Source organism: Neoarius graeffei, chromosome 19 (genome assembly GCF_027579695.1).
Source record: "Neoarius graeffei isolate fNeoGra1 chromosome 19, fNeoGra1.pri, whole genome shotgun sequence".
Classification (NCBI taxonomy): domain Eukaryota; kingdom Metazoa; phylum Chordata; class Actinopteri; order Siluriformes; family Ariidae; genus Neoarius; species Neoarius graeffei.
The window spans coordinates 60,543,141-60,561,141 of record NC_083587.1 but is presented as its reverse complement, the minus strand read 5'-3'; positions in this window follow the sequence as shown (position 1 = coordinate 60,561,141).

The window sequence follows — 18,001 nt, the reverse complement described above, 5'->3', positions numbered from 1 at the left end:
TTATCTCCTTTACTATAAGTATTTTTGGCCACTGAGTGGATATTCCTTTGTATTCTTTACATCATCTTAATTTTGCACCATTCAGAATATTTAGCATAACAGTAGTTGATTAAAATGTCAAGGATTCACTGTGCAGCAACAGCTTCTGATTCGAGGAACAGGAACTGAAGTCTGTGTGTGATTGCAGCATAAAGCTTAAACACACAGCATGTGTTCTATCAGCTTGGCTTTGGCTCAGCTCCCTGCAACCACCACCCCCACCATCACCCACAAGGCAAAAATCAAGAAACAACTTGGTTGGAAAAACACATCACACCAAGTCACACATTTTGGCTTATGATCTCAGTGAATGCTGTATGCTGCTTGCCTTTTTGCTGTCCACACTTTCCCAGCAAACATCTGGGCAAAAAAATAGCTGCGGCCTAAATATCCCCATGGCTGTGTTTCGAGCTTGTCTTACTGTAGCAACGGAGTGATGCAATGTAAAGTAACGACTGTACACCACTCAAGAAAAAAAAAGAACAGGTGAATTACTTATTAATCATGTTCTCCAATCATTTTCATACGGCCTCCTGGATTTCTCATGTACTTGTCAAGAGAAGCGCAAGAAATTCTAATTAGGATGGTATATTAGGAATAAAGTAATGATCCTGGTTTGTTGTTTGATTGTCTCTCTAAAGGTAGCCTACTTATTAAAAATTGATGTTGTGGTACGTCCCTAGAATGTCATCTTGGCTGAAAATGAGAGTGAAGTCTAATTCCCTTGATAAAGTATGCCTTCTGCAAGATGCCAAATTAGTCTGTTTACCTGTGAATTGGATGTCTACTTTATGTTGTGAATCTTTAAACTAATGAAATAAGGTTTAATAACATGTCTGTCCTGTTAGCTGGCAAGGACACGATGTTTATGTATGTAAGGGGGAAGAAGAGCATAGAGCTCAGTGCAACTGGAAAGGCAGATCATCCACTCAGAGGAGTTTGTTCATGGCATGTCAGGACTTCATGCAGGGGAATAGTCCTCCTTATTCTTTTCAATAATGCAGTAGAAGTGTCGGCTTTGGGTATGTCATACCATCTGTCCATCACAGTGCGATGTAGCCCAAGATAAAAACGTGGGTTTACACAAAGCTCAGTTTCGCCGCATCCAGGGCCGGAGTGGGCCATGTTTTCAGTCCGGGAGTTTAATTCACATTCAGGCCACTTTGAAATGGAGGAGGAATTTGAGTACATTAAAAAAGATAAAACAAATAACTGTTCTTTCACAATGCTTTTTATTTGGTTTAAATTCAGGTAAACTTCACTTCACTTCACTTTAACAATATAGGTTCTCGCGTGCATTTGAACCAATGCTTGTGCATTACATGCCGCATACGCCTCGAAAATAATGGCAAATCAACAATGCTGGGTACTCAGCAACCGGCAGATAAAGCGTGAGGGCGCATTAGGCAACTCAAAAATGGTTAAATGAAATGTAGGCTAAAGCAAGTGTTCGATTCTGCTTAGAATATTGGCATACGCATACACCTCTTCTAAAGGCCCGGTCCCACTGGCCGATGGACACAAAACGTATGCAAAAAGGACACAGCGGACGAGCAAAATTTCGGGGGTGGCTCTATCCGTTTTCATCCGCTCCAGAAATGGACAAAATTGGCGAAAATTTGCGAAAACAGAACGGAAAAGAACGGGCGTGGGTAGTATATAGCGGGGATGTTAAACGCATGTTCATAGGAAGCCTAGCGGATGAAAGCGGATGGAAGTGGATGACAGCTCCGAAGGGGTTACCGGTGATAACTGAGAAGCGGACGCATAGCAGAAAGAGCGGATGCATAGCGGATGAAGGGGATGCATCACGTACGCCTAATGGAAACAAAGGGGATGTTGCGCGGATGTATATCGGATGCAGACCGTTCACTGCGCATGCGGGGGGTATGAATTGCGTCTGCTCCGCGGATATAAAGGGATGCAGCACGCACACCATCAGCATAAAGCGGAAAGACGTGCTGGCGGCTACATCGAGAGATCCAGATGATTTTCTCCCCCTTTTTATACAAAATATCGATTGTCCGCTAGGTGTCCTTCTACATACTCTAGACATACTCCAGACATCCTAAATATACGAGATACATCCCAGATATAAACGCTTTGTCCGTTTTGAATACTTTATATACGAGATGCATACGCTTACATCCTTTCTATTTCCGTGCTACTAACGATGAATAGATGTTTCATGTACCTTATCTTTCCTCCCTCTTTCCGTTTTCAGCTGCAGCGGATGTGAGTTGCGAGGATGCCCAGAGGATGCAGAGAGGATACAGCAGACGTTTAACGGATGATAACGGACATAGAACGTTTGTTGCTCGTATATGTCGCGGATTTACATCGTACACGGCGGAAAGTTCATCCGTTCTAAAAGTTTTGTGCAGCTCAAAACTTTTTGCGCGGATGAAATCACAGTGGACGGATGCTCGATGGATAGAGCGTATGAAGCACGTATGCAATGAGTACACAACGGATGCATAGCGTTTTCCAACGGACGGCAAAGATTTTTTTACGTTTTACATCCTCTTTGCATCCGTAAGTGCAGTGGGACCGGGCCTTAAGTTATATATTTAACAACAATTATTTAACATCAGATATGACTTCTAGGCCTATGTGTTCATAACCACAATGTGCGCACGCCTGTGGAAATGCACGGTGTGACAGCGAGATGAAATAGGCTGGATGAGGAAATAACGCACAACAGCACATTTGGGACCTGTTCATCTAAAATTGTTAATAACTGGGATGTAAAGCAATGTCCGGTTCTTCTTAGAATTAAGACATACACCGCGTCTATACCGTGTAAATTGCGAGATTTCACATGACATCAAAAAGCTGAATTGACATCGCAAACTATCGACACATTATAGGCCTAGCATAGACTGATAAAATCGACAAACAGGGTTATCATACTCCATATCTTTCGTAACCTACCAGCTGGTCTTGAGAACATATCTGTCAATTTGGCACATTTTGCTGCCACCTCCTTCCTTTTTTTAAGCTTCACCCTTTCGGTTCCACCTGGCCTCTTTCTGCCCTCCATCACTGACACGCGCTGTTTCGCGCCAATGTTGTTTAAGTTCCCTGCAATACAGAGGAGGAGTCTTGGACCAAACCAACTGCAATAGAGGGGAGGGGAGAATTTCCTTATTTGGTAGCGCCTATTTAATCTGCTGCGATGCTGTCGGCGTCTGGGCTGCCATGTGAAAATGCAGAGTGCAGTTGAATTGATGATTAATGCAAGAATAAGATCAGTGACCAAAATTAGTGAAAATTATTTTCCCCATGCTCCAAGCAGGCCACCATTGATGGTTTGGGCCGGGGATGGTCCCGGCTAAATATAGGGCCACCCCGGCATTGGCCGCATCCCACTCCTATCAGACTAGAGCAGAATTATGGTATGGGTCATGTTTTAATATCGAACACTACAGAGGTTTGCATGTGGATGGGATGAATTGAAAATGCAAAAGTACATTCAATAGTTATGTCAATATTTACATAGGGAAAGTTTTGCGTATTCAGAATCGGGTTATGAACTTGCTTAGGACAACTTAAAATGCAAGCACTAAAAATTCAGGGATTGAAAATCCAAACAAAGAAATCACTTCAAGTGTAATATTTTCAAGATGAGAAGATAAACTTCATATCTTCATGTAATGTTCTTTATATTATATGGACACATCCACCAAAAAAAAAAAAAACCACAAGTTCACTAAAAGTATTTTAATTTTGGACCAGTTCACCATTTTGACAGCGCACGTCTAGTCAGCAGGAAAACACTGAGAGTGACATCATCGAAGTGAAATATCGGGAATTATTATACATACAGGACACTTTTTCGATGGAATAAAAATGTGTTCTATTCCCTTCTAGCAGGTTTCATTCACTTGGTTTGATAGCATGCAATATTGTTAGCATATCGCTTATCCTACGTGTATTATGTCACTCTACCCAATGGAGAATGAGCGTTGAATATGGTTTATGATATTGCATGGTTGTCAAGACAACATGATGTCACACATTGGAGATGTAAAACTTCTGTGCGAGTGAGCGACTGGGACAATTTGTAAACAAATATGGCCGTCAGGTTCGCTTTGTTAAATACGGAAGATTTTGAGAGAATTTTGAAAGAGAATGATACATTGAACACCTGAAAGGAATGTGTATGGATAATAATAATAATAATAATAATAATAATAATAATAATAATAATAATAATAATGATGATGTCTGGCTTTTTTCGTGGTACAGTGCTCAGCATAAATGAGTCCACCCCCTTTGAAAAGTAACATATTAAACAATATCTCAATGAACACAAACAATTTCCAAAATGTTGACAAGACAAAGTTTAATATAACATCTGTTTAACTTATAACGGGAAAGTAAGGTTAATAATATAACTTAGATTACACATTTTTCAGTTTTACTCAAATTAGGGTGGTGCAAAAATGAGTACACTCCACAACAAAAACTACTACATCTAGCACTTTGTATGGCCTCCATGATTTTTAATGACAGCACCAAGTCTTCTAGGCATGGAATGAACAAGTTGGTGACATTTTGCAACATCAATCTTTTTCCGTTCTTCAACAACGACCTCTTTTAGTGACTGGATGCTGGATGGAGAGTGATGCTCAACTTGTCTCTTCAGAATTCCCCAAAGAAAATAATTTCTTTACACCACAAAGGTGAAGGCTACAAGAAGATCAGCAAAGCTTTACTTATCACTCAGAATACTGTATCAAAATCTTAAGAAAGATGGAACTGCAACCATCTCACAGAGACGTCCAGGTCATCCACGGAAGTTAACACCTCAACAGCGGTGTCTTCTGATGAGAAGGGTTGAAGAAAATTGGCATGCAAGTTCACTGCAGTTATCTAAAGAAGTAGAAAGCCAAACTGGGGTGACTATTTCCCGTGACACAATACAGCGTACACTGCAGAGGAATGGTATGCATGGATGCCGTCCACGAAAGAAGCCTCTCCTAAAGCCCAGGCACAAAAAAGCCTGCCTAGAGTTTGCCAGGGCCCATGCTGACAAAGATGAAGACTACTGGGACTCTATACTCTGGAGTGATGAGACCAAGATAAATGTTTTTGGACCTGATGGCTTCAAAACTGTACGGCGTCACAAAGGTGAGGAATACAAAGAAAAATGCCTGGTGCCTACAGTGAAACATGGTGGTGGCAGTGTCCTTATGTGGGGCTGCATGAGTGCTGCTGGTGTCAGGGAGCTGCATTTCATTGATGGCATCATGAATTCACAGATGTATTGCTCTATACTGAAAGAGAAGATGCTACCATCACTCCGTGCCCTTGGTCGTCGTGCACTTTTCCAACATGACTAAACACACATCTAAGGCCACTGTTGGATTTCTGAAGAAGAACAGGGTGAAAGTGATTCAGTGGCCAAGTATGTCTCCTGATCTGAACCCAGTCGAACACCTATGGGGAATTCTGAAGAGACAAGTTGAGCATCACTCTCCATCCAGCATCCAGTCACTAAAAGAGGTCATTCTTGAAGAATGGAAAAAGATTGATGTTGCAAAATGTCGCCAACTTGTTCATTCCATGCCTAGAAGACTTGGTGCTGTCATTAAAAATCATGGAGGCCATACAAAGTACTAGATGTAGTAGTTTTTGTTGTGGGGTTACTCATTTTTGCACCACCCTAATTTGAGTAAAACTGAAAAATGTGTAATCTAAGTTTATATTTTTAACCTTACTTTCCCGTTATAAGTTAAACAGATGTTAAACTTTGTCTTGTCAACATTTTGGAAATTGTTTGTGTTCATTGAGATATTGTTTAAAATGTTACTTTTCAAAGGGGGTGTACTCATTTACGCTCAGCACTGTATATCAAAGATATTCCATTCAGCTACTCATCTTCAACTCGTTCAATATCATGCTAGCTGAATGGAATATATCTGATACACCACTCAACCCCAGCCAATATTATTTAAATATGTCACTTAGAGCCGTGATGTATTTCAACATGAGAAGATAAACTTCATGTCTTCAAGCGAACGTGTGATTTTTCCTTATTATATCGACACATTCACAAACAAAAAGTACCCAAATTTATCAAAACAATTCATCCATTTCCTCACGAGTGACAGAGATTTCACAGTTTTGGTTCTCCATGTCCCAGATGGAGCTTGGATGAAAATATGAGTGGTGTATTTCCCAGTAAAACACTCATTTCTATGTCATATATATATATATATATATATATATATGGTGTTGATGTTGATGATGAATAGAAATGATTAAATGATTTACAGAGGAATATTTAAGGTCCAAGACTCAATGCCAGCAGCATCAGCTAAACATCAACATATGTGACATTTATAGTATAGCTGCCTCTCAATATCACAATTTTAGAAGCATAGAAATAAACAGCTAATTATGCGCAATTTAAAAGTGCTTAGCGTCTGATTTGAAAAGAAAATAACGTCTTAATGAATTCTCAAACAGAAAACACAGCAACTCATGTGACTTACAGCTTATTATAAGATCACTACATTACAACAGCAGTATTTCCTGGAACGTGCTTTTCAGCGTTGGGAGTAGTTATCTCTCCGTGCATGTGGGTGTTTATTGGTGTGTCCATTTGTGATGCTTTAGAGCAGCTAAATTGATTTGTCAATACAGAACATTGAATTGTCCAATTACACTGGCAGATCAATTTGCTTTTGGCCCTCATGGCTGTAACTACAACCCTGATAAACTTCTGCAAAGTGCAAACATCTCACAGAACAGCTTCAGCTGTGACCGTAAATCTTTGGCACAATAGTCCATCATAAAGGACTTTAAAATACTGTAGTTACACCATTAACAATGAAATACATGAGTACTACATAATGACATTATGGTTTTTGTGGTTACTGCCTCATAGAGGCGAAGCGAGGCAGTAGTCACTATGTCATCATGTTGTAAGAATGAGTGTAACAATAGTGCACTGCGCATGTAGCCTGGGCCCACCCATCCTAAGCGTGACGCAACACAAGGGCCTGTTGCGAGCTTAGTCTGGCCAGGCAAGCTATCTACAGCTCTTCCAAGCTCCCGAAAAATCGGGAACCAATCAACTTTGAGCATCTCCAACGGCCCTGGGTAGAGACGTGTTCAAGGCACTGACGTAGTAGAACTGCGACCGGAAGCCATAGATTATTTACAGAATCTATGCCGGAAGCGCTTCATTCACGCTTCCGCATCTTTTACGCATAGATGCTGTATTGAAAGCATTCAACGGGAAGTTCTCATTGAAAACGGAGCAAAGAGCAGCCCTGGAGGTATTTATTGAAAGGAAGGACGTTTTCGCCTTGCTCCCGACCGGCTTCGGTAAGAGTTTAATCTACCAGTTAGCCCCGTCGCGTCGCATACGTCAGAGGAAAGAGTGATGCGATTGGTTTAAGCTTCGTCACAGCCTTTTCTGGCTTCGACCAGTAGCAAACTGAGGCATTTCAGGGAGGCGGGTCAACCACGCGCTTTGGGAAACGGTTGGGCTTAATATCTTGGCCAGACCAATAGCTCGGAGAGCTTTGAAGTCGTGTTAGCCAGGCTACTGCGCATGCGCATAAGCATTACAATCACCAGAACGGCGAATCATGATCTCGTGATACTTACAGTTGATCTCGCGTTATCAAAGGTATACAAGAACAAGTGGTGAAGCCACTATGCCATCGTGTTGTAAGAATGAGTGTAACAATAGTGAAACTCCGTAACCAATCAGCACTTATCCTGATCAAGTTCGATTCCCCGTTCTACTTCTTGATAAACTTCAGAACCAATCAGAACCAGAAAAGAAATGAGAGAAACCTCGTTATAACTTCATAGTATTGGAAGATAGTCAGCAGATAAAAAGATCAACGAAATTCACCTCGTGGTTCGCCAAGGCTACCGATTCGATATCGAGTAAGTGGTGTTTATTTGAAAAAGATGTACCTTTTGATTATCATGGCTTTTGTTTGGTCCTTCTGAAAGGTCAAATGAAAGGTTTTGTAAGTTTTTTGGCAGATATTTACGCCAAGAATTCCAGCCATTCAACAAAAACTCGAGAAGGTAGCGAAGACAACATTGGAATCTTTTCAGTGATCCGCTCGGTTTGCAATTACAAAAGTCCCATGTGGGAATAAATCAGCTCCTTTGTGAAAACTAAGAGTAAAAGTTAAAAGTATAATTGGTCAAACTTCTGCTATTCGCTTAAATTTTTTACATTTTTTTTTTTTATTTTAGAGTCTTTACACTACACTTGTGAAACAAAATGTGCTCATTAGTACTAAATAATGCTTCTGAGACAATTCATGAACAAGTGCTTTCTTACCATTTTGAAAATAGATCGAGTTCACAGCTCTGTATTCTGAACAAAACACAGTAAACAGAATTGGGAACCAAAATACTCCGAGCCCTGATGCTGCTCACAGCTTGGTGATGCTTGTAAGAGATGAGGCGAGTGTAACTGATAACACGTATATATGCCATATTTACTGTATGGACATGGGATCAGAAAACTATTTTATTTATAAGCAGCAGCCACATGGACCCATAGGGCACCTATTTTTTGGGTCTTTTTTTTTTTTTTTAAACAATATATTCGACTAATTTTTAAGGCTAGATATGACAGACAATGGAACAGCTTCATTTTTTACAATTTTTTTCTCCTTGCCACACATCCATCCATCCATCCATCTTCTACCACTTATCCGGATCCGGGTTGCGGGGGTAGCAGCCTAAGCAGAGCAGCCTAGACTTCCCTCTCCCCGGCCACCTCCACCAGCTCTTCCGGGGAAATACCGAGGCGTTCCCAGACCAGCCGAGAGATGTAATCTCTCCAGCGTGTCCTGGGTCTGTCCTGGGGTCTCCTCCCGGTGGGGCATGCCCAGAAAACCTCCCTTAGGAGGTGTCCAGGGGGCATCCTAACAAGGTGCCCGAACCACCTCAACTGACTCCTTTCGATGTGGAGGAGCAGCGGTTCTACTCTGAGTCTCTTCTGAATGACCAAGCTTCTCACCCTGTCTCTAAGGGACAGCCCAGCCACCCTGCGGAGGAAACTCATTTCTACCGCTTGTATCCATGATCTCATTCTTTCAGTCACTACCCATAGCTCCTGACCATAGGTGAGAATGGGAACGTAGATGGACCAGTAAATTGAGAGCTTTGTCTTTTGGCTCAGCTCTGTCTTCACCACAACAGACCGGTTAAGCATCCACATCACTGCTGACGCTGCCTCGATCCGTCTGTCCAACTCCTGCTCCCCCTTACCCTCACTAGTGAACAAAATACCGAGATACTTAAACTCCTCCACTTTAGGTAGCAACTCCCCCCTGACCCAGAGTAGGCACTCCACCCATTTCCGGCTGAGCACCATGGCTATGGAGGTGCTGATCCTCATCCCAGCCACTTCGCACTCGGCTGCAAACCATCCCAGCACATGCTGTAAGTCACAGATTGATGAAGCCAACAGGACCACATCATCCACAAAAAGCAGAGATGTGATTCTGATGCCATTAAACCGGACCCCCTCCGCCCCTTGGCTGCGCCTAGAAATTCTGTCCATAAAAGTTATGAACAGAACCGGTGACAAAGGACAGCCCTAGCGGAGTCCAACATGCACCGGGAACGAGTCCAACTTACTGTCGGCAATGCAAACCAAACTCCTGCTACGGTCATACAGGGTCCGAATGACCCGCAGTAGTGGGCCCTGAACCCCATACTCCTGAAGCACCCCTCACAGGGCACCACGAGGAACACAATAAAATCCTTACCACACAATACAATGTTTTGTTTTGTTTTTTTCTTGGAAATATTTTTATACTCAGAATGTGTATTTTTATATTTTTTTATTTACTTTTAATTCAAAGGTTTTTTTTAATTATTTATTTACTCTAAATGATTTTTTAAAATTATTTGACTCAAAATATTCTTATACTTTCGTTAGAATGTTCGATGTATTTTTTTTTCTTTTTACTCATATTTTTTTACTCACCGGGTTTTCTGTTATTGTCTCCAGAGGTTTTATTTTAGTTTTCTCAGAATTTTAATATATTACACATTTCTTCTCATTTTACTCACATTTATTTTTTTTTATTTTACTAAGAATATTTCTTATTGTTGTTTTTTGAATGCTTTGTAATTATTTTGCAAATAATTTTTTGCATTCAAAATGTTTTTCCACGGTGGTGTAGTGGTTCATGCTGTCGCCTCACAGCAAGAAGGTCCGGGTTCGAGCCCCGTGGCCGGCGAGGGCCTTTCTGTGCGGAGTTTGCATGTTCTCCCCGTGTCCGCGTGGGTTTCCTCCGGGTGCTCCGGTTTCCCCCACAGTCCAAAGACATGCAGGTTAGGTTAACTGGTGACTCTAAATTGAGCGTAGGTGTGAATGTGAGTGTGAATGGTTGTCTGTGTCTATGTGTCAGCCCTGTGATGACCTGGCGACTTGTCCAGGGTGTACCCCGCCTTTCGCCCATAGTCAGCTGGGATAGGCTCCAGCTTGCCTGCGACCCTGTAGAACAGGATAAAGCGGCTACAGATAATGAGATGAGATGTTTTTCCATTTTTTTATTATACTATTTTTTTTTCTTAAAGTTTTTTTTTTGTGACTTAAAATTGTTTTGATTTCACTCAGATTGCTTGGAAACAGTTTATTTTAATAATAATGCTGATAAATATTACATTTATAACCAAAAAAAAAAAAAGAATCATTAGGTCATTTAAACAGATCTCTCTCTCAAAAAAAAAAAATTTAAATAAAAAATCCAGACATTTCCTTCATCAAATAATGTCGTATTTATTCTGCTGCAGTGGAAATGTGTGTCATTTTGTTGTGTGGATTCTTTGAGAGCTGAAGTCACAGGTAATGCAGAGACAGAGGTAAAACCGTGACAAACAATACCCGTAACATCTGTAACGATAATAGATATGAACAATAAGCAGCACAAGAGAAAATGTTAAACATCACCACCTGGATAAGATTCTTTACCCACAGTCAGTCAACCTCACTCAGGAAATCTTAATCCCTGAAAATGAGAACAATTCGGACAGAAATATTTCTATTAAAATAATCCTCTCGCTGGATTTAAAAGAGCTGAGAACTCAGAAAAAAAAAGAGATGGTATTGAAATGACACTGCAAACAGAAAAGAGAAAAGAGTCTGGGTATAAATGAAACATACCCTGACTTGTGATGGGTCCTGACAGGCACGTTACACACGCACATCCCTGCAAAACGCAAAAGCATAAAATAAAATCGATTTTCTTTGAGATTGCATTCAGAGGAAGCGGAGCGTCAGTGCAAAACATGAGCTCACGATGACAAAAGAGCAAGAACACACAGAAGAATCCTGATTATGATGACTAAAGTATCCAGTTTGATTGAAATATCCAGCACTGAGATTTTACACCTGTTGAGTTCTCGATTTTGATTGGTCACAAGGTGTGGAGTTATTGTTCTTTAACAGCAGCTCAGGTATAACAGTGCAGCTACAAACATCTTCAGTCAAAAATATTAAACTTATCCAGTGCTGGTGACTTCTAAACAAACCTATGATCACGATCTTACAAGGGCAGCATGGTGTAGTGGTTAGTGCTGTCGCCTCACAGCAAGAAGGTCCGGGTTCGAGCCCTGTGGCCGGCGAGGGCCTTTCTGTGCGGAGTTTGCATGTTGTCTGTGTGGGTTCGCTCCGGTTTCCCCCAAAGACATGCAGGTCAGGTTAACTGGTGACTCTAGCGCTACGTTCACACTGCAAGGCTTAATGCTCAATTCCGATTTTTTTTTGTGAAATCGGATTTTTTTGTGAGGTCGTTCACATTAACAAATATATGCGACTTGTATGTGATCCTCAGTATGAACGAAAAGCGACCTAAAAGTGTTCCGCATGCGCATTGCAGGATACGACGACGTCACACGCAGTGAGCACGGCCAGTGTTTACGGAAGTAAAACCGCCCGGTTGCGGTATGACCCATCCAATCTAGCTTGAATAGCTGCATCCCCCCAAATGGAAATCAGCTCCCTAACCACTGCATCCTTCCATTGAGAAGATTCAGAACCTTCACAGCCCAAAGCATCCCTTGCATTGATGTCATGCGCAGGGGCGCAGATACGTTTTTTGAACTGGGAGGGACAAAAAACTGGGGGGGACAAAGCTGCCAGCAAACCAACCCCAACCCCGATATGCCTGTCAAACTTGTTGTTAGTAACCATAGCAACCAAGCTCGAGCTCGCAACCTGTGCAGTCTGCGCAGCTCAACCAACCGAATATCAGTCTTTGTTTTATGTGAGTTGTTGCAACTATGTATACACTGCTGTGCACCTCAATAAACCGAATGGTAATTAGTCTTTTGATTTTTCCGTGAGGTTTGCCTTAAAGAAAGACAGCATAGACGTTTTTTCCTCCCTATAAGTGGGGGGGACCGAACGAGGTGAATTTAAATCTGGGTGGGACGAGTCCCCCCCTCTATCTGCGCCCGTGATTATGCGCCATGTTGTTGTAACTTTTTTGAGAGACCCGCCGCCTACTTCAGTGCAGAATAGTGACGTTTGTGGCTTGTTGATGACGTGTAAGTCGGATGAATGCGACCTGGCGGTTCAGACTGAAGTCGCATATGAAAAGAGCGGATAGGAATCGGAATTAGGACCACATATCCAAACGGCCTGGGTCGGATTTGAAAAAATCGGATCTGTGTCGTTCATATTGTCAATAAAAGATCGGATACAGGTCACATATGGGCAAAAAGATCGGATTTGAGTCACTTCAGCCTGCAGTGTGAACGTAGCCTAAGGCTACAATGGCAACGAGATTTTATTTAAAAAAAATATCGCGTCCACATGGGCAACGGATCAGTAAAATATCAGGTACATATGGCAACGCAACGCTTGCTGAAAACGATGCAATACACATGCCACACCTCTACGTGCGCTGTAAGACGGTCCCATCGGAGACACCAGAACAATAGAAGAAGTAGGACACATGCGCATAAACCCATAGATATACATAGAAGACTAGATGCCTCACCGCGTATTCCAGGACGTCCGCACAGGGCGGCCATCTTACCACAGACAAGCTTTTCTACAGAATTTGCGGTACACTGAAGTAAGACCATTGAGATGCTTAAATGTTTATACTCTTATCTCGCTGAAATTTTGACGTATATACAAATGGTTTGATTTCTTAAAACATTATTAATGTGTTTGTAATTCTGGGTGCTTGAACATGCTAAAATCGTACCTTTTCTCTTCAAAAACGACTTACTGCAGCTTTTAGTCAAAGTTGTGTTTCATGCTAGGCTAGCTCGTAGCACCAAGTAATTTTACATGGAAGGTCATGAGATAATATTTTCAATAACTGAAGTTGCACTTGCACATGGTTTTCATTTTCGGATTGGTTAATTGAAAACACTGGTTGTGTCCCTATTTTTTAAGCTTAGACTCCACCACATTGCCAAGATGACAACCCTTTCCTTCCAGAACAACAGCATGAGACAGAAGCACAACAAAGCAGTACTGTTTAAAGGGCATTAGCCAAATATCTCATCTCATCTCATTATCTCTAGCCGCTTTATCCTGTTCTACAGGGTCGCAGGCAAGCTGGAGCCTATCCCAGCTGACTACGGGCGAAAGGCGGGGTACACCCTGGACAAGTCGCCAGGTCATCACAGGGCTGACATATAGACACAGACAACCATTCACACTCACATTCACACCTACGCTCAATTTAGAGTCACCAGTTAACCTAACCTGCATGTCTTTGGACTGTGGGGGGAAACCGGAGCACCCAGAGGAAACCCACGCGGACACGGGGAGAACATGCAAACTCCACACAGAAAGACCCTCGCCGGCCACGGGGCTCGAACCCAGGACCTTCTTGCTGTGAGGCGACAGCGCTAACCACTACACCACCGTGCCGCCCCATTAGCCAAATATACAGTATAAAAATTTTCAAGGGGTATGAAGACTTACACAAGCACAGCACAGCCCAGCACTCACATTATGATTTACCGTACACGAAATCAAAGTACTGACTTTGATGACAAGATGATGGCTGTGTGTGTTTTAATTGTAGATGTTTGTATCAGTATGTTTAGTTTTATTTTAACTGCACATTGGAGCCTAGTCAAATGAAATTTCAATCTTCTGTGCTAACATATATTGACTTTGACATGATAATCAGCTTTGAATGTTCTTTTTGTAAATGTAAAGATATCTTTTTATCCTTGGAAGTATAACCACGTGATTAATTAAATGCTTTTTTTGTCACAAACTACCGTGAGTCGCTGTCACTGTTTTATACTATTACTTACTAGGGCAGTGCATTTGTTATTATGCTATGATGTGAGTTTACATTTGTTATTATGCTATGATGTGAGTTTACATTTGTTATTATGCTATGATGCGAGTTTGCATTTGTTATTATGCTATGCTGTGAGTGCATTAGGTTTTTGAGGTGGATGAAGTATTTCTGAAGTTTCAGAAGTGAGTAAGCTGTTTATTTAACTTTAGCTTCCCCTACGGCCCTATCACATGTAAAAATATTTTCACTAAAAATTGGAAATAAATTGTATGGTTATTTGTCCTAAGGCCGCAGTTATCCATAAGTATGCAGTGTTAGGCTTCTCACAGCAGAGGAATTTCAGCATGTATTTTTTTAAAACATAAAATGATTATTCATCATGAATATCATAAATACATACTTCCATTTGTTTTGTTTTTTTATATATATAACAAACCAAACCGTTTGAATATCGATTGAAATTTGAGGAAGTTACGGTCATCTGAAAAGTACATATCGCTACCAACACAATGTAATGGGTAAGCCAGCTGTCTGAGGTAAGATGGCCGCCATGTGCGGACGTTCGACTTCATTGACGGGCAACGGGGACGAGGCATCTAGTCTTCTATGTATATCTATGCATAAACCCCTTCTTCTACCTGGTGTGAAGTACTCACAGGAACAAACACACAACAATAAGAAGAAGATGGCTGCGACTACGTGAGGAAATCGTGCCTTCTGTGTGTACAAATTAGTTTTATTAGTGTGCATAGTTTTATATAACTTAATTTTCTTATTGTGTGTGAACATTTTGAAAAGCATTTTTATATAATTTATATAACTTTTTATATTGTGTGAACATTTTCAAAAAGCAGTCTTATCCAATAAAAAAAAGAAATTCAAGAAATGGTTCAGTTACTTGTTTATTTAAAAGAAAAGCTGTATACAAAAGTGAATGCAATGCAGTGGTTCATACAAAACAGCAAGAGTGCTGCTTGTTCTAGTCATGTGGTTGTGACGTCATCGTAAATAAATCCGTTCTACTCATCCAGACGACTTCGCAACGGCGCCGTTGCCAGATTTTTCCACTCTGGAACCCGTTCTCAAAAAATATCGTTTTGGGGCACCCAAAACGCCGGTGCCGTGTGGACGCCAGGCCGAAACGATAAACAATTTTATCAGATTCACCTGAATCCGTTGCCGTGTGGACAGGGCCTAAATTGACCGTAGGTGTGAATGTGAGTGTGAATGGTTGTCTGTGTCTATGTGTCAGCCCTGTGATGACCTGGCGACTTGTCCAGGGTGTACCCCGCCTTTCGCCCATAGTCAGCTGGGATAGGCTCCAGCTTGCCTGCGACCCTGTAGAACAGGATAAAGCGGCTACAGATAATGAGATGAGATGAGATGATCTTGCAACAGATTTTGATGCAAAACTCCATAAACAATGATCAGTTCAAAAGAAAACAATCAAACAAAAACAAACAAAGATGAGATTTAGTTCAGTGGTTCTGGGTTTTCTACAAATGTCCTAATAACCATGACTACATTGCTGTACACACCAACAGGTCCCATTTACAAATCTTTACATATAATTGTTTGTAAATATTCATGAGAGCGAAATTGAACCAAAACTAAAACACCTTCCCAAATGAGAAAGCTCATTTGCATTTAGTGACGCCCACAAAATTCCATAAAAGGTAAAGTACGCCAACCACTGGGAGCACGAAATGCACAATCAAGGTTGAAGAAACAGAAGTGTAAATTATTTTGACTCATGTCTATACCAATACATATATTTAATATTTAAATAATATTGGCTGGCTTTTTTTCATGGTATATCAGATATAGTCCATTCAGCTAGCATGATATTGAATGAGTCGAAGATGACTAGCTGAATGGAATATATCATTATACAGTCCTTTTAGGTGTTCAACGCATCTTTCTCTTTCAAAATTCTCTCAAAATCTTCCGTATTTAACAAAGCAAATCTGGCGGCCATGTTTGTTTGCAAATTGTCCCAGTCGCTTGCTAGCGTGGAAGTTTAACATCTCTGACATGTGACGTCATGTTGTCTTGACAACCATGCAATATCGTAAACCATATTCAACACTCATTCTCCATTGGGTAGAGTGACGTAATACACGTAGGATAAGTGATATGCTGACAATATTGCATGCTATCAAACCAAATGGAAGAAACCTGCTAGAAGGGAATAGAAAACATTTTTATTCCATTGAAAAAGTGTCCTGTATGGATAATAATGTATAGTATTAACTCAAACGGCACTCGGTAGAGTGTATACCTCCGTCAAGCCACGTACACTGCAACCCCGCTGTAACGAACTCTTTTATGATGAGCTTTCGCATATAATGAACTAAGTTCGTGTGACAATGAGTCGCAGTCTTCAAAAAAACCATGACTGGGCCCTGAGCTCCTCAACAATAAATAATCAAGTCTGCAGTTAACAATCAATACGTGTCAGCGGCATAAAACAAAGGCTTAATGAGCCTCGCTTAGGTGTTGTTAACACTAACAATGATTGACAATTAATGGTGATCAATGACTTTTAAAAAATCCCTTAATTAAAAGACTTTATTTTACAAGCTAAAAGCAGTTTTACTCAAGTCTTTACTCCATAAGCACTGTTGCCATAGCTACTCGTAAACATAAGTTCCTCTCCATCTAAGACAAATTTCACATTCTGGACCATTTAAAGCGTGGTGAGAAAATACAATGAATTTATCTCAAGAATACAGCATCCCGAAAAATTCTATTTCAACTTTTAAAGCAAAAGAAAAAGAGCTCCGAGACTTCATGCATAACTCCAATCAACATGATGAGCTGCAAAGAAAGAAGATGCACCAAGCAAATGACGGCAAGTGTGATTTATTTCCCGTACTTCGTAAATACGTAAGTGAATTAAGTGTAAATATAAAAAAACACAGTTGGCCTTATTTTATGCTAAAGTGTTTGGTGTGACAAAAGAATCCATTTCAGTATTACAATATGTATATTTTTCACTATAACAAACTATCTGGACGTCCCCCAAGGAGTTCCTTAGAGCAGGGTTGCAGATTGGTATCAAAATCTAAGCAATTGTTCCTTGGCCCATGGTCCACTTTTTCTCCAAATTTCATCCAAATCCTTTGTTAGTTTTTTCTTTTTTATCAGACATCTAATTTTTTAGGTTTGTTTACCTGACATGTTTCGACGTACGACTGTCGTCTTCCTCAGAGTGTCACCGGATGTTATTGGTGACGCATCTTTTATCAGCTGATGTTTCTGAAGGCATGGCCTTCCTGTCTGGATTGACAGGTCGGTCACGCCTTCTACTGTCAGTTCGTCAACTGCAAGATGGCACTCCAGGTATGGGAGAGCATGTATGCTCCCTCATCTCGGTTGATGGTCCTCGGACTTCGCCTACGGATCTCTATGGCCTCCCTGATCAGGGAGGCCATAGCTGATGTTTCTGAAGGCGTGGCCTTCCTGTCTGGATTGACAGGTCGGTCACGCCTTCTACTGTCAGTTTGTCAACTGCAAGATGGCACTCCAGGTATGGGAGAGCATGTATGCTCCCTCATCTTGGTTGATGGTCCTCGGACTTCGCTTACGGATCCGAGGACCATCAACCGAGATGAGGGAGCATACATGCTCTCCCATACCTGGAGTGCCATCTTGCAGGGGATGAACTGACAGTAGAA